Here is an 18,557-nt window from a genome sequence, read left to right as displayed (position 1 = left end):
CGAGGGCAATATCATTGCCTCTTTCAGGAGGGGCATGGCTTTGGTCTGCTTTCTTGGCTGATCCATTTTCCCGACCAGGTTTGTGTTGGGCTCTATTTGATTGCGATGCGACGACACAAAGATATATTGATGCGACAAACCAAAGAGCAGCAGGAGGCGATGCCACAGGTCACCAAGATCGACCGACCACAAACACATGCTACAAACTTCTATGCATCTGAGTCAACTACTAGGGAGCCTGAGGGACAGGAGCTTGATGAGATGAGAGCATCATGGATTAGCAGTGAGAGTCTCGTGGCCTGCTAGAGACGAGAGGTACACACTCCACATGCGTCACGAAGAGTGACCAGAGCACGCATGATCGAGGTCTTGTCTATTTCAGCCCTCCTCAAGGGACACCGCCATAGACGAGGCATCCCCCTTGAAATAACCCATCCGTTACAGAGATCGAGGAGACCACGCCCTCGGCTGCATCGAGAGATAGCTCGTCAAACACACAGACGAGACCTCCTCGCATCCCATCAGCGGGCCACCAGGGTATCTCGATATATGGAGCCTGGGTGTGTACTAGGTGTGTTAGCTCTCAGCACCTGATTCTATTTTGCTATTCTGCTATTTTGCACTTTAGCTTTGAGCAAGGGCCTTAGCTAGCCCTTTTCTTCAGCCCATAGCGGCTTGTATGAGTTACTTTTGGTCTTGTACTTTGTCTCATAGGCTAGCGATGCCTCTTGCAAACGTTAACACATCTCTCTCTCTCTCTCTCTCTCTCTCTCTCTCTCAGATTTGTACTCTCATAGCAGGAGGCAGAGTCGATGGACAGGATTTCCAGTATTATTTTGGTTCTCAGACTCCGTGATACATGGACTTGTATCTTTGCATTGACATATTGTACTCATCCCCCCATTTTGCACCCAGGGGCGGTTTCCTTGCATCTAGCTTACTTTGTATTTAGGCTCGGATTTGACATTATGTACTTTCACTTGCATTGTATTGCGTAGCACTTAGATGATATTCGACGATGCCTCTTCTTTGTGGCACGTTGATTTTGTGCTATCTTGTACGCAGAGTTCTTGATGTCCCATGGGCCCATTTTGGCCTTTAGTGGACAATAATACACTTTCTTTCTTTCTTTCTCTCTCTCTCTCTCTCTCTCTCTCTCTCTCTCTCTCTCTCTCTCTGTGCCTGTCGTCGCTCAGCCCACCGCTTCAGGCCCCTCTGTCGTCGCTCAACCTTCAAGTTGTCGTCGCTTCAAGCCGCCGCTTCAGGCCCCTCCGTCGTCACTTTCTCGCCGCTCAAGTCGCTCAGGTCGTCGTCGAGACTCTTCTTCTTCCTCTCCCCACTCTTGGCTGGGCTGTACCCCAGGCCCAACCAAGGGGTTAGCCCAGCCAAAAAGGGGGGATAGTCGATATGGCCAGCCCATCCTCCCCTCATCCCCCCAAGCTTTACTCCGCCATGGCAGCCACAACCCCTGCTCCCTTCAATAGGATGTACTCCACGTATAAGATTCAACCTCCCCCAATGCCAACCAAGCCGCAAGAGCAGATTTACCATCTCCAGCAAGAAGTGCGAGACCTGAGGTCCCAGCTCACCCAAGCCCTAGCTCGTATTGCAGCTTTGGAAGGCCCATGGAAGCAGGAGATTATTGCAGCAGCCGTATAGACATGTAAAGCTGAGCCCCCAACATCATAGCTGATTTCCACGCTTAGAGAGCTCATCCAGGTGAAAGTGACAGCTGAACCCAAGGTTGACATCCAAGCAAAGATCCAAGAACATCACCTTCGGAAAGAGAATGCTATGAAGATTCGAATAGGGGGAATGTCCGATTGGCAGCACGAGAATGACACTTTTGATGAGGCAATCAAAAGAATCAAGGTAGTAGTCCCGGCCATTGATTGGTCAGCAAGCCCAACTGATGGCAAGAATGATGATGAAGAGGAGTCTTCCCAGTTTATTTATCGCCCAGGAATGGACACGTTGTCATCACCTTCGACTCGAAGACACTCAGGAAGAGGATTCTACAACAACCCTATAAGCTGAAGGGGAAAAAGATATGGATTGCTAAGGAGCTTACAAGAACCCAATTGAAGAACAAAGCTACCGAGCTTGCTAAGGTTCGGGCAGCCAGGGAAGCAAGAAAATGGGCAGTCTATCGTGACGGTCTTGCAGTGATTAGAGAATTTAAGACAAAACCTAAAGACCCTCAGTCTTAAACTGATGTAATGGCCACCCCATAGCCTAGCACCTAGTTCTTTTTATGTTTTATGTTCTATGTTTTTAGGTTCTATGTGTTTTGTTTTTTGGAGGAATCTGATGATACTCCCAGGGAGGTTGCCTATGGCCCTCTCTGTACTGATGTATAAGCAGGTCTCTTTTGTCCCATAGACCTTTATTAGGTCTCCAGTGGACATTAATAAACTTTCTCTCTCTCTCTCTCTCTCTCTCTCTCTCTCTCTCTCTCTCTCTAGACCCAACCCTCCCCTTCCTCCATCCCCCCCTTTCCACTCTCTCTCTCTCTCTCTCTCTCTCTCTCTCTCTCTCTCCCCCCTCTCTGTCGACTCAACTCTCCCCTTCCGCTCCCTCTCTACCGACTCAGCCCTCCCCTTGCCAACTACTCCACCCCCCCTCCCGTAGTCTCTCTGCTCCCCCCCTCATAGCCTCTCCGCTCCCCCCCTGTCGTAGCCTCTCCGCCCCCTTTCCCGTAGCCTCTCCGCCCCCCCTCCTGTAGCCTCTCCGCCCCCTTTCCCGTAGCCTCTCTGTCCCCCCTCCCGTAGCCTCTCCGCCCCCTTTCCCGTAGCCTCTCCGCCCCCACTCCCGTAGCCTCTCCTAGCTGGGCTGCCAACCCAACTAGGGGGTTAGCTCAGCCAGGGGGTAACAGGAGATTTGGCCAGCAAAGCATGGCCCATCCTACCTTCCTCCTCTTCAAAAACCCCTTCCACTCCAGCAGCCTCCAGTAACAAAGCCAGATACTCCACAGTGGCAGCCAGGACGCCTTCCCCGTATGCACATATATATGAACGAGGTGGGCTTTTTGACCGACCAATTATTGGATATCATGAACAAATTTACTTCCTACAGGATCAAGTGAGAGAGCTGAGGATGCAGCTAACGGATGCCATAGCTAGAATTCAAGTCTTGGAAGGACCCGGTAAGAAGGAAGTCATTGATGAGGTTATAAAGTCATGCAATGCTTCCCCCCCTACCCCCCAACTAGTCTCTGCAGTCAAGAATCTAGTTCATACTGAAATGCAGAAAGCAAAGCAAGAAGTGACTGTGGAGTTTGATGCAAAGGTCAACAAAGTTGATATTCAAGAAGAGATTAAAGAACATGCAGCTAGAAAGGATAATGCTTTGGGGGCTTTCAGATGGATGGTCTAAAGAAGATGAATCTTTTATACCTTAGCACATGTCAAACAGCCATGCCTACTATTGACTGGACTACAGATGCCGATGACAATCCTGACAACCCAGATGATGACGGTGAAGCTCGAGTAGTTCACATCCGTCAATGTAATGGCCATGCTATCATTACGTTCAACTCACGAGACATACGTATAAAAGTTCTGCGACAATCTCACAAGCTGAAAGGGACGAAGATATGGATAGCCGAGGAACTCACCAAGGCTCAACTGAAGGATAAGGCAAAGGAATTAGCAAAGGTTCGGTCTGCCAGGAAGGATGGTAAATGGGCAGTCTACCGGGACAGGATAGCACTCATTAGAGAGTTTAAATCTAAACCAAAAGGCTCTCAGTCTTAAAGTAATGTAAGGCCAACTATATATGTTTTATCTAGGCTACAATATAGGTACTCTCTAAATAAATGGAGCTGCTTCTGCACTCCTTGGGAGCTGCCCTGCGCCCTCCCTGAGCTGATGTACTAGATGGCTTTCATGTTGTCCCATAGACCTCTTGATCTCCCGTGGACGTTAATAGACTCTCTCTCTCTCTCTCTCTCTCTTCTCTCTCTCTCTCTCTCTCTCTCTCTCTCTCTCTCTCTCTCTCTCTCTCCATCCATTTGTCGTTCACACTCTCCCTCCAACTATCGTCCAACCCTCCGTCGTCATTCACATTCAACCCTCCGTCCGTCGTTGATGCTCAGCCCATCGCTCCATCTGTCGTTGACGCTCAGCCCTCCGTCCGTTGCTGACAGTCGTTCATCATAGGTCTGTCATTGGTTGCTGTCTGCCTTTCCAGCCACCCCCGCCAGCCCTTCAGGCACCCCTGCCTGCCCTGCAGCCCTTCAGTCCCAAGCCCTCGGGGCTAGGTCCACCTTCAACTCACCCATCGCTACCACGCGCCACGGGATCACCACAAGCCACAGGACCTCCACCAACCTCCACCATAGGTCACAGGCTCACGCCAGACCACAAGCTCACGCCAGGGCAAACGATCCCTCCCATACGCTCACGTCAAGGATCACGCCAGGGTACACAAGCCCTCCCATACAGCTCCACCATGGAGCTGGTATGGGCTAGGCGACAGCCCTGGAGTCCCCTCATCTGCTAGGAGCAGCCCTCGACCAACACACTCTTAGCCCCGACACCCTCAACATCGACTTACCTCTCTCTCTCCCTCGACACAACCCCCTGGGTCTACTACGCATCTCTGCTTGTACGTGCAAACACAGACCAGCCTGTCAGCTCTGATGCAGACCAAGCTTCAAGACCAAGTACACACATTGGGGACTGAACTACAACAAATGAAGGGCAAGCAAATAACATCAGATGGAGGCCAAAAAAGTTATTGATGAGCTCAAAGCAGAAAATGCAGCTCTTAAGAAAACAATGGAGGCCATGTAGACTACCATGAATGGTAAGCATGCTGAGTTCGCACAACAGGTCAACAAGGGGAAAGAAGTGATGCTTGAATGGATAGAAGTTGTTAAAAAGGGATCAGCAGCTCCCAAAAAAGAGCTCATTTCTGAGACACTAGAGGAAGAGAAAAGACGGGCCGGTAAAGCAATGAATGTCCTAGTTAGAGGTTTCACAGTTGAAGATACCCCAATGGCAGATGCTCGATCCCTATTTGCCAAGATGGGAATCAACCTTACATGTGAGGCAGCTTGGAGGGTAGGGAAGACGGAGATACCAACAAGACCATTATATGTCAAAGACCCCCACATGAGAGTTAAATGCAGCAGAGCTTGGGATTCGGAGACTTTCTGTAGATACTTCACATGTGACAGCATACGGGCGACACCTGCTTGAGCAGGGAGCTGTCCATGACCTCATCATCTACAATGGCCTTTAGAGATGGCCATCATCTGGGGGATTCACATGCTTCCCACATGGAGGCGGGACTAGCACAGTGGACAACCTATTGGGCCCATTGGCCTTTGTCTCACGGATACACGACCTCACTATACCCCCCCCCCCACTAGGAGCAAACCACTCATATCTGGCCTTCAGTGTTCTTGCTACTATGCCAGTCACAGGGAAAGTTCCTACTGCAGCCCATACCCAGATCCACTTTGACCGTGCCCTTGATCCAGTGTATGTGTGTCACTTAGCCAAAGAGCTTCTGAACCTATTGGAGGGTGATTTAGACCTCGCCCATGCTTCAACCACCCTTGTCACAATGATACAAGATGCTGCCACCAGATCCTTTCCCACGACAAGATCTTCACGGGTACAAGATGGGAAGATGCCTCAAAACCCCTGGTTTGATGATGAGTGCAGAGAGATGTGAGCCCACCTCACAGGGGAGCGAGACTTGGGTCAATTGACGTCACATGAGGCACACAGGATCTTTCACCAGTTGACACGTCGCAAGAGACGAGCCTTCCTCACACACAAGATGGATGAGATCATCAGATCATTTTGCGGGGGAGACCCGACCACTAAATGGGGACTTCTTTCAGAGGGGAAGCCACCCATCCCCATCACTAATCCGGGAGTGTAACACTTATGCATGCTCCTTTTATGATGTCCTGAGGCAGACACTGCCAGACATGTCCACTATGCCCGAGCCCACTACCTATCATCTATTCCCTACGCAGAATGTGCAAGCTGCACTTCGCCGGCTCCACCACCGAAAAGCACAGAATCACGAGGGCCTTCAGACAAAACACTTCGCACATGGGCAGAAAGTTCTAGCACTGATTCTTGCACATATGTTTAACCTTGCAGTTTGTGTCACAGCTTCCCACCAGCATGAAGCACCACCACTATCGTACCGGTACACAAAGCAAGAGACCTCATGGACACCAGGAACTATCACACCTTCATGATTGGCCACACATTGGCCAAGATCTATGGATCGTACTAGAGAGGGATATCAGCAGTCATACAGAGGCACGGGGGCAGCGGGCACTAGGGCAGGCAGGATTCAGGAGGCAACACTGTACTCTAGACCACATTTTCACTCTGAGGGCTGTCATTGAGGAGGCGAGGTTCAGACATCAGAAAGTCTACACATGTTTCGTAGACTTTCGTAAGGCTTTCAACAATGTCCCACGATCCCACATGATCAGGAGACTAGAGGAGATGCAAATTCCAGAGACGCTGATCTGGGGTGTGATGAGCCTACATGAATCAGTCAGAGGTAGGGTCCGTGCTCCTGACAGTCTATCGGATTGGGTTGCGAGCACCATGGGGTGAAGCAAGGATGCCCTCTCTCACTGACTCTCTTTGGACTCTACATCATTGAAATCACATCTTTCATAGATCGCCTAGGGGGCGAGGGTTCATTACTAGGTGATCTCCTCATACACATATTGCTATATGCTGATGAAATAGTCCTTATATCCTCTTCGGTGAAGGGGATGCAGAGAGACCTAGAGGCATCATAGGTGTTTTGCAGAGAGAGAGACCTGACGGTCAACCTTGGGAAAACTAAGGTTATGATCTTCAATACCTCACGAGCAGTGATTCGTCAACTTAGTTTCACCTATTGTGGATCGGTGATCCAGTGGAGATAGTGCAGTCATAGACATCTTCACAGGACCCATCTTCACGATGACCCATGCAGCCCAAGCACGGCTCACACAAGGGCGTAGTGCTTTGGCTAGACTAGAGCGACAGTGCTTCCAAGTGCACTTCCAAGATCCATTGACAAAGGGCTGGCTTTTTCACACACTGGTGTGACTGACTGCCATGTATGCAATACCGTTCTAGGGATGCGATCTTCCGAGGATAGACTGGAGGGGCTTCGAGCGGCTACAGGTGATGATGGGGTCCAAGATGATCTGATGTAAGCCCTCAGTCCCACATGAGATAGTACACGCAGAGTTCGCCATGACACCTCTCCAAGTTGATGCCATCTTTCAGACGGTGACTTTCATCCACAGAGTCTGGGACTTACCCCACTGGAGACTTCCGAGGTTGGCCCTAGAGTCATCCAGACGACTAGCAGAGAGCGGGGCAGACACATGGTATGCATGCATATCCACTTGGTTTGCCAGGCATGGTATCCAGATGGACAAGCTTCCCTCCTTTCAATACAGCATGGATGCGCCTCCTGAGTCGATCCCACGAGATGAGATCAATCGTATCATATGGTTAGACCTCCTCCAGCTTCATGCATCCCGGACTTGGGAGGAGGACCAGGAGCTCCCCACGAAGACCCAATTTTATTGCGACCACATCCTAAGAGTATCAAAGGAGGGATTCATCATCAAAACCCAGTATCTCGAGGACAGAGGAGTCTCCCATGCATTGAGGATTGCCATTGGTCAGATGCAGGTTTCGTCCAAGCAGCTGAGGATCGAGGTAGGGAGAGCAGCAGATATACCCAGAGAGCAACGGGTCTGCACACTATGTACGCTAGGGGTGGTTGAGATAGAGGAGCATTTTCTTTGTGTTTGCCTGGCCTACTACAAGATGCGAGGGCGCTACCACTGTCTCTACCGAAAGGGGAGTGGTTTCGGCCCTTTGTCACGACTGATCCATTTCCATGACCACGACTGATCTATTTCTGCGTCGGCACAAGGAGACATCTTCGGCGACAAATCAGAGAACAGCAGGGGATGGCCAGGCCACCACAGGATATAGAGAATGACCGGGCACAGCAACGCAGTCTGGATGAGCATAGTACCACCGAGAGAGGGGCCCAGAGACCACATGCGCTTTCCTCAGGGGGGACCGACAGAGATGAGGGGTCACTCTGGACATAGCTCAAAGAGTCCAGAGAGCCAGGAGACCGCATCCCCCACTGAAGCGTGAGACAGCTCGATAGACACAGATACCAGACATCTTCACCCACTAGAGAGCCATCACTATACCAGGCTTTAGTTTCTAATTCTATTCTAAGTCCCATTGCCAATACTGACTTGTTTTTCAATTTGTTCCTCATACTGGATAGATTGATATGCAGTTGCAATTAACTCTCTCTCTCTCTCTCTCTCTCTCCCTCTCTCTAGCCTCTCTGCCATGTTGTGGCCTGCTCGCCCTCCGCCATGCTAGCTCGTCGTTCTACCCGCATTGTTGTCGCCTAGCTCCCCTAGCTTGCTCTCCTAGCCCTTCCGCATAGCTCCTCACCTAGCCCCTAGCCCCTAGGCTCGCCTAGCCCCCTAGATCCTAGCCTCTCGTCTAGCACCTCTCCCCTCACCTTATCCACCGCCTAGCCCCTAGCCCCCCCGCCTATCCTCGCCTTACCTACCTACTCTACTCGCCAATTCCACCCCCAGCACACAGGCCACGCATAAGCAAGCCCCCACATAAACTTGCAAGAACAGAAACCGGGGGGGGGGGGGGGGGGGGCTGTTACTATTCCCGGCACGTCCTCAATGCCCCCGGCTGCCAATATGGGGACAAGAGAGAGTGATTCTAGTGCCAAGGATGATTACAAGGTCCGACCTGTCATAGCTTTCCTCAGGGGGGGACGCGGGGTCACTCTGGACATACCCCAAAGAGTTTAGAGATCTAGAAGACCACGTCCCCCGCCACCACGTGAGACAACCCGACAGACGCAGATCCGAGATATCTTCGCAGCTCACCAGAGAGCCACCACTGTGCTGTGCTTCGGTTTTTGAGTCCAAGCTCCAAGATGGATTTGATTCAGTTTGTATTTGATTGATTGTGATTTTGCTAGATCCACCGAGCTCAATGGAGCGGCATAGATTAGTACTCAACACGCTCTTTGCTCCAACCCACTGCATTGGGCTTGTACCAGTCCACATTTCTTGCACTTTGTCCCATAGGCACTTTAGCTTTCAGCAAGGGCCTTAGTGAGCCCTTTTGCTTTAGCCCATAGCAGCTTGTATGAGTTACTTTTGGTCTTCTGGACACGTTAAGACATCTCTCTCTCTCTCTCTCTCTCTCAGAAGCTTCAAAAGACAAACAAGGGCAAGATTTTGACATCCGGATGGGCACAGGACCTAAAAAAATGGTTCAAGAAGTGGGAAGTAGAAGAGTATTTAAACTACTCTTCAGAGGAGATTGATGAAGAGGCTTTTCATTATGACCTGCTGAATGCACTACACAGGAAATGGCAAACAGCAGAAAACAAAGATAAATTTGAGTACTATCGCACATATATCAACCCCGAATATTGGTCAATTTATACAGGAAGGGAGACAACAACGCAGAAGTACATATGTACACCTATAGCAGTGCATAAACGGAGGGCTTTAGCCTCACTTCGCACCCGATCACACCAGCTGCAAATAGAAACAGGGGGATGGAAAAAGATGCCAAGGGAGAGTAGAATATGCCAACTATGTGATCAAGGTATGGTTGAAACAGAAGAACACATGGTAATGATATGCCCTCACTATGCAAACATTAGGGAAGAGTTCAATCACCTCCTTGAGGGACATAACAAACTGGCTGATTTGCTGCATAAAGGGTCACCTTCAGCTTTAGGAACATTTGTGTATAAGCTCTTCAAGCATAGGAATCCACCTGAATCCTAGAAGGTGGTTTCTCTTTCCACCCTCCCATCTTCGGGAGGAGCTTTCATGTACTTGTGATATTGTATTGCTCAGGTCCCATAGGCCGGTTTTGGTCTTCAGAGGACGATAATATATTCTTCTTCTTCTTCTTCTTCTCTCTCACGAAGGCAACGGCTTTATTGTTGCTTCGTGGACTTCAAGAAGGCATTTGACACAGTTCCGCGATTCAGATTGTTTCAGAGGATTCGCCAAATGGGCTTCAGTGGAGAGATACAGTGGGCTATCATGGCTTTGTATGAGCGGGTCACTGGTCGGGTTCGGACACGTGAGGGGCTCTCAGAGGAGGTATGCAGCACGATTGGGATGAAGCAAGGTTGCCCGCTCTCTCCTACTCTCTTTGGATTATATATTGATGAGCTAGAGATGTTTATACAGATGACAGGCGGTGTGGGCTCTACTCTCTCAGGATCCTCCATTCCTATCCTCCTGTATGCGGATGATGTGGTTCTCATTTCCTCTATTGCTCAGGGCCTCCAGGCACATATTGAGGCACTCCACAGGTTTTGCCGGGACAGCTGCGTGGGATAAATCCAAGTGCGATACGTATGAAGCTGCAGCAAGTCTGCTCTCGTGACCTGGCTAAGCTCGTGGCGAGTCAACTCGAGATGAGGGGCATCTATGCTGTATCGGAAGGGAGGCAGTCTATCCATGTCTAGTCCAAGAGATGTGAGCCACCTAGTGAGTCTGAAGTACCAGCAGTATCGGGCCCCAGATCGTGCCAACTCCATAGAAGATGCAAGTGCTAACCATGGCAACCGAGCTCTGCCTGCTGTGCTGAGTCTCCAAACTCCCTAACCCTATGCAAATACATGACCGACTGAAACGCTGCATCCAATGCAAGGGGAGTAGCTCCAAACTCTGCTACCATGATCTCGTGCGGAACTGTAGCCTTGGCCCTAATGAGCCGAGAGAACATGATGATCTGTAACCTCTCTACTCGTCTCCAATCTGCAGCGCCGAGGTCTCCTGCCCAGAAAGGAGCTGCATACATCGCAGCTGGTCTCACCAATGTATCAAAAAGCAAGGATTTCGTATCGGGATGCTGAAAGTGGGACTAAAAACACTGACGCTCAAGATGAGCCAACGAAGCATACCCTTTACTAATCCTATCTCGTGCTGCATATGTCATGGTGAAAACCGGTCCCCTGAAAACTGCCCCCAAATAAGTGTACTCTCTAACAAGCTCAATGGGCTGTCCGTCATAATCCGACGAAGATGGCCACATATCGTGACCACTTCGTTCGGATCTCAGAGGATGGATTTGTCATTCCACCAGGCTATACAGGTATCCACATGTCCCACTCACTGAGGATTGCCCTTGGCCAGCTTAGAGTCTCTTCGCATCAGCTCGAGATAGAGGCTGGTAGGATGCGACGCATGGAGGATGGACGGCGACCGGGCCGAGAGACCAGGATCTGCCATTGTTGCACCATGGGAGAGGTGGAGTCAGAGGAGCACTTCATTTGCAGATGCCCGCTATATTATGAGCTCAGAGGTAGATTCCACTGTCTCTTCACGGATGGCTTTGGACCTCTCTCACGAGTGATGGACTACGAGGATCAGCATTGCCTAGCTCTTTATGTCAGGGAGGCCACTATGCTTCGACGAGACTACCTCAGAGACCATCAGCACAGACCGGAGCGTGATAGAGCCCAGCCTGATAGAGCTCAGGCACACGCTATACCAGAGGACAGAGACCAGGAGGAGCATGAGGAGGTCAAAGCTCACACAGGACACATGCCTCCACCCTGTGGATGTACATATGAGATGGTTTGTAGACGCCGCAGGATCTTGTTACATAGGGGACGTACTCGTCGCTTCATCTCCAAACGATCCAGGATGATGGCAGCTTTTCGGAGGAGACTTACTCATGGAGATCTCGCCCCACCAGCCGCTCACCTCACCTTTGCTCAGATTTGTACTCTCATGGTAGGAGGCAGAGTCGATGGACAGGATTTCCAGTATTATTTTGGTTCTCAGACTCCGTGACACCTGGACTTGTATCTTTGCACAGAAGGTGAACGTGCCACGCGAAGTTGGAGTAGACAGACTACAATGACATGTCACAGCATTTGAGTCAGTTCTATGACAAGAGGAGGTGGAGCTAGCTGATTGAGGGCAGCAGTACGGATTAACGTTTATAGAAGACGCAATGCTCTCGAGCCAGAGACGCAGAGGACACACCCGACACAGACAGTGACCAAAAAACACAGGATCGAGGTTCGGTCTATCTCAGCTCTCCTCAGAGGAGACTGTCAAAGATGAGGCATCACTCGACATAGCCCATCAGATACAAAGATCAAGGACATGTCCTTCCCCAGGCCACAGTGAGAGATAGCTCCATAGATGCAGATCCAGGACACCTTTGCAGCTCACCGGAGAGCCACCAGGGCATAAAAATCAGATACGGAGTTTCAGCTTTCAGCTTTTTGAGTTTTGAGTTCGAACTATTGAGCTCTTTAGCTTATCATAGCACTCAGCAAGGGCTCTAGTGTGCCCTTTGCTTCAGCCCACAGAGGACTGTATGAGTTTCTTCTCTTGATGTACTTTGTCCCATAGGTCCTTGAGGCCTTCCGAGGACCTCTCTCTCTCTCTCTCTCTCTCTCTCTCTCTCTCTCAACCAATACTAATTTTACAGATCATCAAAGAAGCAAATATATGAGGCAATGCTACAATTGCAGAATGAAAATACAATAATGATCCAAGAGGCAAAGCAGATGAAAGATAAAATGTGTGAGATCAACCAAAAACTGTTTGAAATGGAGAAGAAAATGGAGGCTATGCCGAACTAAATAGCAGCTGGAACAGCATATGTCGGGCAAATTGTGCAGAGAGATCGATTGAATGCAAACTCCACTAAGGGTCACAAAAACATGATATCGTCAACACTACTGATGATATTGTCAAGAGCAAATGGATCCGACAGCTTTTACAATGAAAGAGCAGCAAGAACAGAAGGAAAAAGCACTTAATATCTGGATTGTGGGAGTAGAAGAGAATGAAGATGAGGACATGAAGAAAGTACTCACCCACATTTTTCAAAAACCAACGCACATATCAGCCACTAAATGGCAGGAATCCTTTCGGGTAGGCATGAAAGGAGAAAAGCCAAGGCGCATACTTCTAAAGTTTTGGGACACTCAATTCTGCCTCAAAGTGCCACCTTAAGGGACACTCCATATAGATTGACGAGGACCTTATCAGGGACCAATATCCCAGAAGCTCAAGGATCTTGAGACAATTAGAAAAGGAAGAGGCTCGAAAAGGACATCAAAAGATGCCTGGGAAATGCAATGGCACATCGTATTTTCAAAACACCAGAGGATACACATACAAGACCACACAAGGATCGAGTGTAGTTGATTATGTGATCATGAACTCGCATGAAAGGCACGTGACTGAATATCGAGATTGAGGAGGAGTGCCGTAAGTCTGACTACAGGGCGATGCCCCTAGGCTTAATGGGGACGAGTAATGCTTTGAAAAAACAGAAATTTACCACACCTCCCAGGTTAAGAATAGACTACCAGAAGGCTCATAGTTATGAAAGAGAAATAGAGACAGCAATGCCATATGATCAGATGCCTTCTACATGAACAAATATGAAAAAATACATGACAGATATGCTGCTGTCAACTGCGCAAAAGTGCTTCACTAAAAGCAAGGGGAGAAGTGCACGAATGCCATGTAATCAATGGTGTGACCAGGATTGTAAAGATGCAAATAGAGCCTGGAAAACAGCAGACAGCCTAGAAAGAGAATCAATCACAAGCACATAAACAGGTGGTAAGAAACAAAAAGAGGATATTTCTCAAGAGCAAACAAATTGAGAGCTTTGAGGAGCTGAAACAAAATCCCAAAAAGCTTTTTTCAGAAATTGCATAGCGGACCTGAAGAGGAAAGCACAATGAGAAGACAGGATAGGGTTCGTCAAAAGCCTTTACGAAATATATGGGGAACAGAAAGTCAACCAAGACTATACTGTCAAGGCAGCAAATGGCATTGTCTATAAAAGACATGGGTAAAGTCCTGAAAAAGGTAGCTAATGGGAAGGCTCCAGCACATAAGGGCCGAGAGTTGTACCTATCCACAAGGGGGGAGATCGCAAGATGGCAAAGAATTATCAAGCAACCTAATGGCAAAAGTATATGGCACTATCCTTGAGTAAAATATCAGTAAATGGACGGAGGAACAGGGAGTCAAGGCACCATCCCAAGCATTGTTTTGTCCCAAACACTCAAATGTAGATCAATTGGTCGCCATAAGGGCTGCAACAGAGGGAGCCAAGCATAACAAAGAAGTTGTCTACTACTTCTTTGTGGATTTAAAGAAAGCATTCGATACAATTCAATATAAGAAGCTATTGGAAAAACTAGAAAAGCTATTGTCACGGGGTCGTGAAAAGTCATGTGTAGCTACGTCCGTGGACAAAACCCAAGACGAGCTTAGCCGTTGGGATTTACCTAGAGGAAGTGTCGATTTCATAGAAGTCCCTAGGGGCACATTCTAGGTGCACCCACTAGGACCAAGGGTAAAACTAAGGCATTCTCAGAGGGGTTCCAAAGTTGGGCCCAAGGGGACTCAAGTGTGTCATTGGTAGAGTGGGTTAGAGCATTAATGAGGTGCCATGTGACAAGCTCACATGCATCCCACCTACCATCCTTCTCCAAGGCTTGAACTTTGGAAGGAAAAAGTGAATCTTTTTGTGGGTGGCACGTTTTTTACGAGGCTCTTTTCCCGAGGTGTCGTACGAACCCGTACGACTATGGCCCCCACATTCCAAGGCACTTTGACTGCCATACAAACTTGAAAAATCATGTGTAGCTACGCCCGTGGACAAAACCCGAGACAAGTTTGACCGTTGGGATTGGCCTAGAGGAAGTGTCGATTTCGTAGAAGCCACGAGGGGCACATTCTAGGTGCCCCCACTAGGACCAAGGGTAAAATTAAGGCATTCTCAGAGGGGTCCAAAAGTTGGGCCCAAGGGGATTCAAGTGTCATTGGTAGTGTGGGCTAGAGCATTAATGAGGTGCCATGTGGCAACTTCACATGCATCCCACCTACCATCCTTCTCCAAGGTTTGAACTTTGGAAGGAAAATGTGACGTTTTTTGTGGCTAGGCACGTTTTTTACGAGGCTCTTTTCTCGAAGCGCCGTACGGAGCCGTAAGACTATGGTGCCCACATTCCGAGGCGCTTTGATGGCTGTACGGACTTTTGCGTGAACCCCGAGGTATCTTAATCATGGAAATCGCCATACGGACCTGCATTTATTGCGTACGGAATCCATACGGATTGTACAAACAGCCATTCGTAGGCTACTACTGGTTGATTGATGTTTGGATCCGGTTGCTAGCATTTAGTGGGACTCATCCCTGGCAGGATGGCTTGGCTTGTGCATTTGATCCCCCACACCCCTGAGCCTCACCGTACTCTCTCTTCTCAGCTTCCAGTTTCTTCATTTCTCTAACTTCTTTCTCTCTCTTCTCTACCCGTGGTTGGAAGTCACTTGCACCCTGTTTGGGGCCTGGACAGAGGAAAGGTGGCAGGTGCGAGAGCGGAGCTTGCCCCTCTTCCACGGACAACAAGTACAATCATTCTGGCTTCCCCTTTGTTTTCCATTCCCAATTTTCAAGTTCCTTGCGGTGCATTTGTTGTTTGGAGCTTCCTCTGGACCTTACAAGCTTAAGCAGACACTCAGTTACAGAGGGTGTGCCTCGGAGAGTGCCAGAGGGGCAGTGTATTGCATTAGGATGCCTTGAGGCTGCTTGAACATTTTGGGAAGTGTATGGATGCCTTGTCACTCACAGTTGGTTTCAGTTTCTGAGGAATGCCTTATTTTTTCCCTGACAGATGGGATCCAGTGCTGTACTTGAGCTTGATGCCCTGAAGCCCAAGGTCTAGCTTGACAGAGAAACTACATGAATCATCAATACAAGGGTGAGTCCTTGTTGTAAAGCATTTTTCATTTTCATAAGAATTGAATAAATACCGAAAGGGGCGCCAAGGCATTTGGGGCCAGTGGGTGTCTCGTGTGATGTATCATTGGGCAGGGGCATTCTAGCCTTCATCCAGTTATTCTCAATTTATTTCTAAGTGTTTTTCAGTGGCAATTAACTAATAGAAGTGATTGGGAATGATGCAATGTGGCTGTAAAAGGAATGAATGCTACGACAGTTACAGTTTACTTCCCTTTAGTAAGCTAAAGGCCGGTTTCAGTGGTTCCATTGCCGAGACAGTCACCATCTTCCTACAAAGGTGAGCCCTAGTTGGGTGAAGTACAACCACAGATACTACCACCATGTCATACCCATTGACTATTTCAGAGCAAGAGGAAGACAGGGTGTCAGAGAGTTTTGAGGAGGAGCATAGCATGAACGGGGTTGATGAGGAACAGGACACTGGGGAACAGCTTGTTTCTCCTGCACATGCCACTCAGGACACATGATAAGGTAGATGAGGCAGAGGAGCTTGATCCCAATGCCTTTTTCAGTTGCGAACGCAAAGTGCGATGGGAGCCCGGTCACAATTGCAACAGAATTTCATGGAGATTATGCAAACTCCTACTAATATTGCCCCTTCTCGAAGCAAAAAGACAGTTCAGAAGAAGCAGAAGAAGCATAAGAAGACTCACAAGCATGTATCTTTCAATGGACAGCCACCAGAGATGCCCACGGTCACCCCTATAGCGGGTACTGCAGTAATTTTCATTCAGTCAATCAAGGACAGCAAGTCCTCCTTCAGCCCATGATGCATCCAGGATGTTTTGGTGGAGGATCAGTTTTTCAAGCAATGGTGGGACAGCCCACAGAAGCACTCAGTACGCCTAGTACATACTTGGGCAGTTTTCAGCCAAGAATGCAAAATTTCCAGCAACAAATGATGGGGGTATACTGGCTGCAAATGCCAACGTGATGTATGCAAACATAGGGATGCAGCCCGGAATGCAGATGGGGATGCCAGGAATGATGAGTGGTTCCATGAATATGCCACAGATGCAGGGAATTGGACCTGGTATGGTGAATCCAGCTATGGGAGTTCGCACTAATGCACAGAGTTTGGGCCAGATGATGCCACCACCTTATTTGCAGCCACCGGTGTATGATAACATTGCACCCAAGGGCAAATTGAAAGACTACAAAGAGGGTGGGGCTGCTGTAAAATTTGAGACATTCAATGGGGCAGGCTGAAAGCAGTGACTTTTGTGCAACAATTTGATGCTGCCTATGCCGGTGGGAACTTCACGGAGTCATCAAAGGTTAGGAAGGCAGCCACATTCCTCAAGGGCAATGCACTTATGGTGGACATCGAGCACATGAATGCAGACAGAAAGAGAAAGTTTCCCTCATTGGGATCAGAGTGAGAACAAAGGAGAAAAGAGGGATGACCAGCAGGGTGAGAAGCCCAAACCTACTGCTGCTCTTATGCCAGATGTCATTGGAGCTATACAGAATGTGGATGCCATGGAGTTATGCAGAGCGTGGGATAAAATCCATGACCAGACTGCTCTATTCTTCTTTGATCCAGGAGCGAGAGCCAATTTTATAGTGCCAGAGCTGGCTGGCAAATTGGGCATAAGGACATAAGAGGTGGGACCAATTTGTGACGCGGCTATGGCTTGCCCATAGTGAGTCAGTTACACCAATCATTGAGACACTCCGTATGCACATTCAGAGCTACGTGGACACTGAGGAGATCTACATTATGCTGCTGAATGGGTGTGATGTTGTGCTTGGAATACCTTGGCATCACAGGAAGGGAGCACTTTTGGATGCCAGAAACAGAACTCTAACTTCGACTCACCAAGGGAAGACTCATGTTTTGGATGCTAAATTGAAGGAGAATCCATTCCAATTGTATCGTCTTCAGCCATTTCAAATGTAATGAAAAAGCATCTTTCTGTGTACTTGGTTTTTGGAATTAAAAACAACAAGCAGAAGAAAATTCTAATTTTTCTAAGCTGGATAAAGAGAGGACAGATTTCCTTTTTCAGTTTCGTGAATGTTTTTATGACTCCCTACCACAGGAATTACCCCCAAAACGCCCATTCCATAGATGTAATTCCAGGTAGCAGCCTGCCAAACAGGCCTCCTAATAGGGTTAGTGCAGCCCACCAGGAAAGCCCACCAGGAGGAGATAATGAATCAAGTAAAGGATCTCTTGGAGAAGGGATTAATTGAGCCCAGTTCCTCACCATATTGTTCCCCAATCTTGCTTGTGCAAAAGAAGGATGGCTCGTGGAGGATGTGCATAGATTTATATAGCTCTAACTAAGATACATTAAGAACATATTCGCGATACCCAGGATTGACGATATCTTGGATAGGTTAGAGGGGTTTGCAATATTCAGCCGCATAGATTTGAAGAGTGGCTACCATCGGATCAAGACACGACCTGAGAATGTGCACAAGACAGCTTTCAGGACAACATTTGGCTTGTAGGAATTTCTCGTGATGCCATTTGGGTTGATTAATGCACCTACCACCTCAATCAGATGATGGATAGAATCTTCAGACAGCACAGAGCTTTTATCGGGACGTTCTTTGATGACATCATCATGTTCTCTAAGAACGAGGCTGAACACAAACAGCACTTGGCAATTGTTTTTGCAGAGCTCAGAAAACATAAGTTGCTTATGGATGCCAATAAGAGTGAATTTTCATGCACAA

The 18,557-nt window shown here is 48.5% G+C and overlaps 1 protein-coding gene across 1 annotated transcript in view; it reads right to left on the bottom strand.

Annotated features, from left to right (window-relative positions):
* The window catches only part of LOC147885365 (DNA gyrase subunit B, chloroplastic/mitochondrial-like), a 245,489-nt gene that overhangs the window by 90,311 nt on the left and 136,621 nt on the right, over positions 1 to 18,557 (bottom strand). The window lies entirely within an intron of this gene.

Source organism: Dipteris shenzhenensis, chromosome 25 (genome assembly GCF_047967505.1).
Source record: "Dipteris shenzhenensis isolate YYH24624 ecotype China chromosome 25, Dip_SZ_1.0, whole genome shotgun sequence".
NCBI classification, from domain to species: Eukaryota; Viridiplantae; Streptophyta; class Polypodiopsida; order Gleicheniales; family Dipteridaceae; genus Dipteris; species Dipteris shenzhenensis.
Note: the sequence above shows the minus strand (reverse complement) of the source record. Positions and strands in the feature narration are given on the sequence as shown.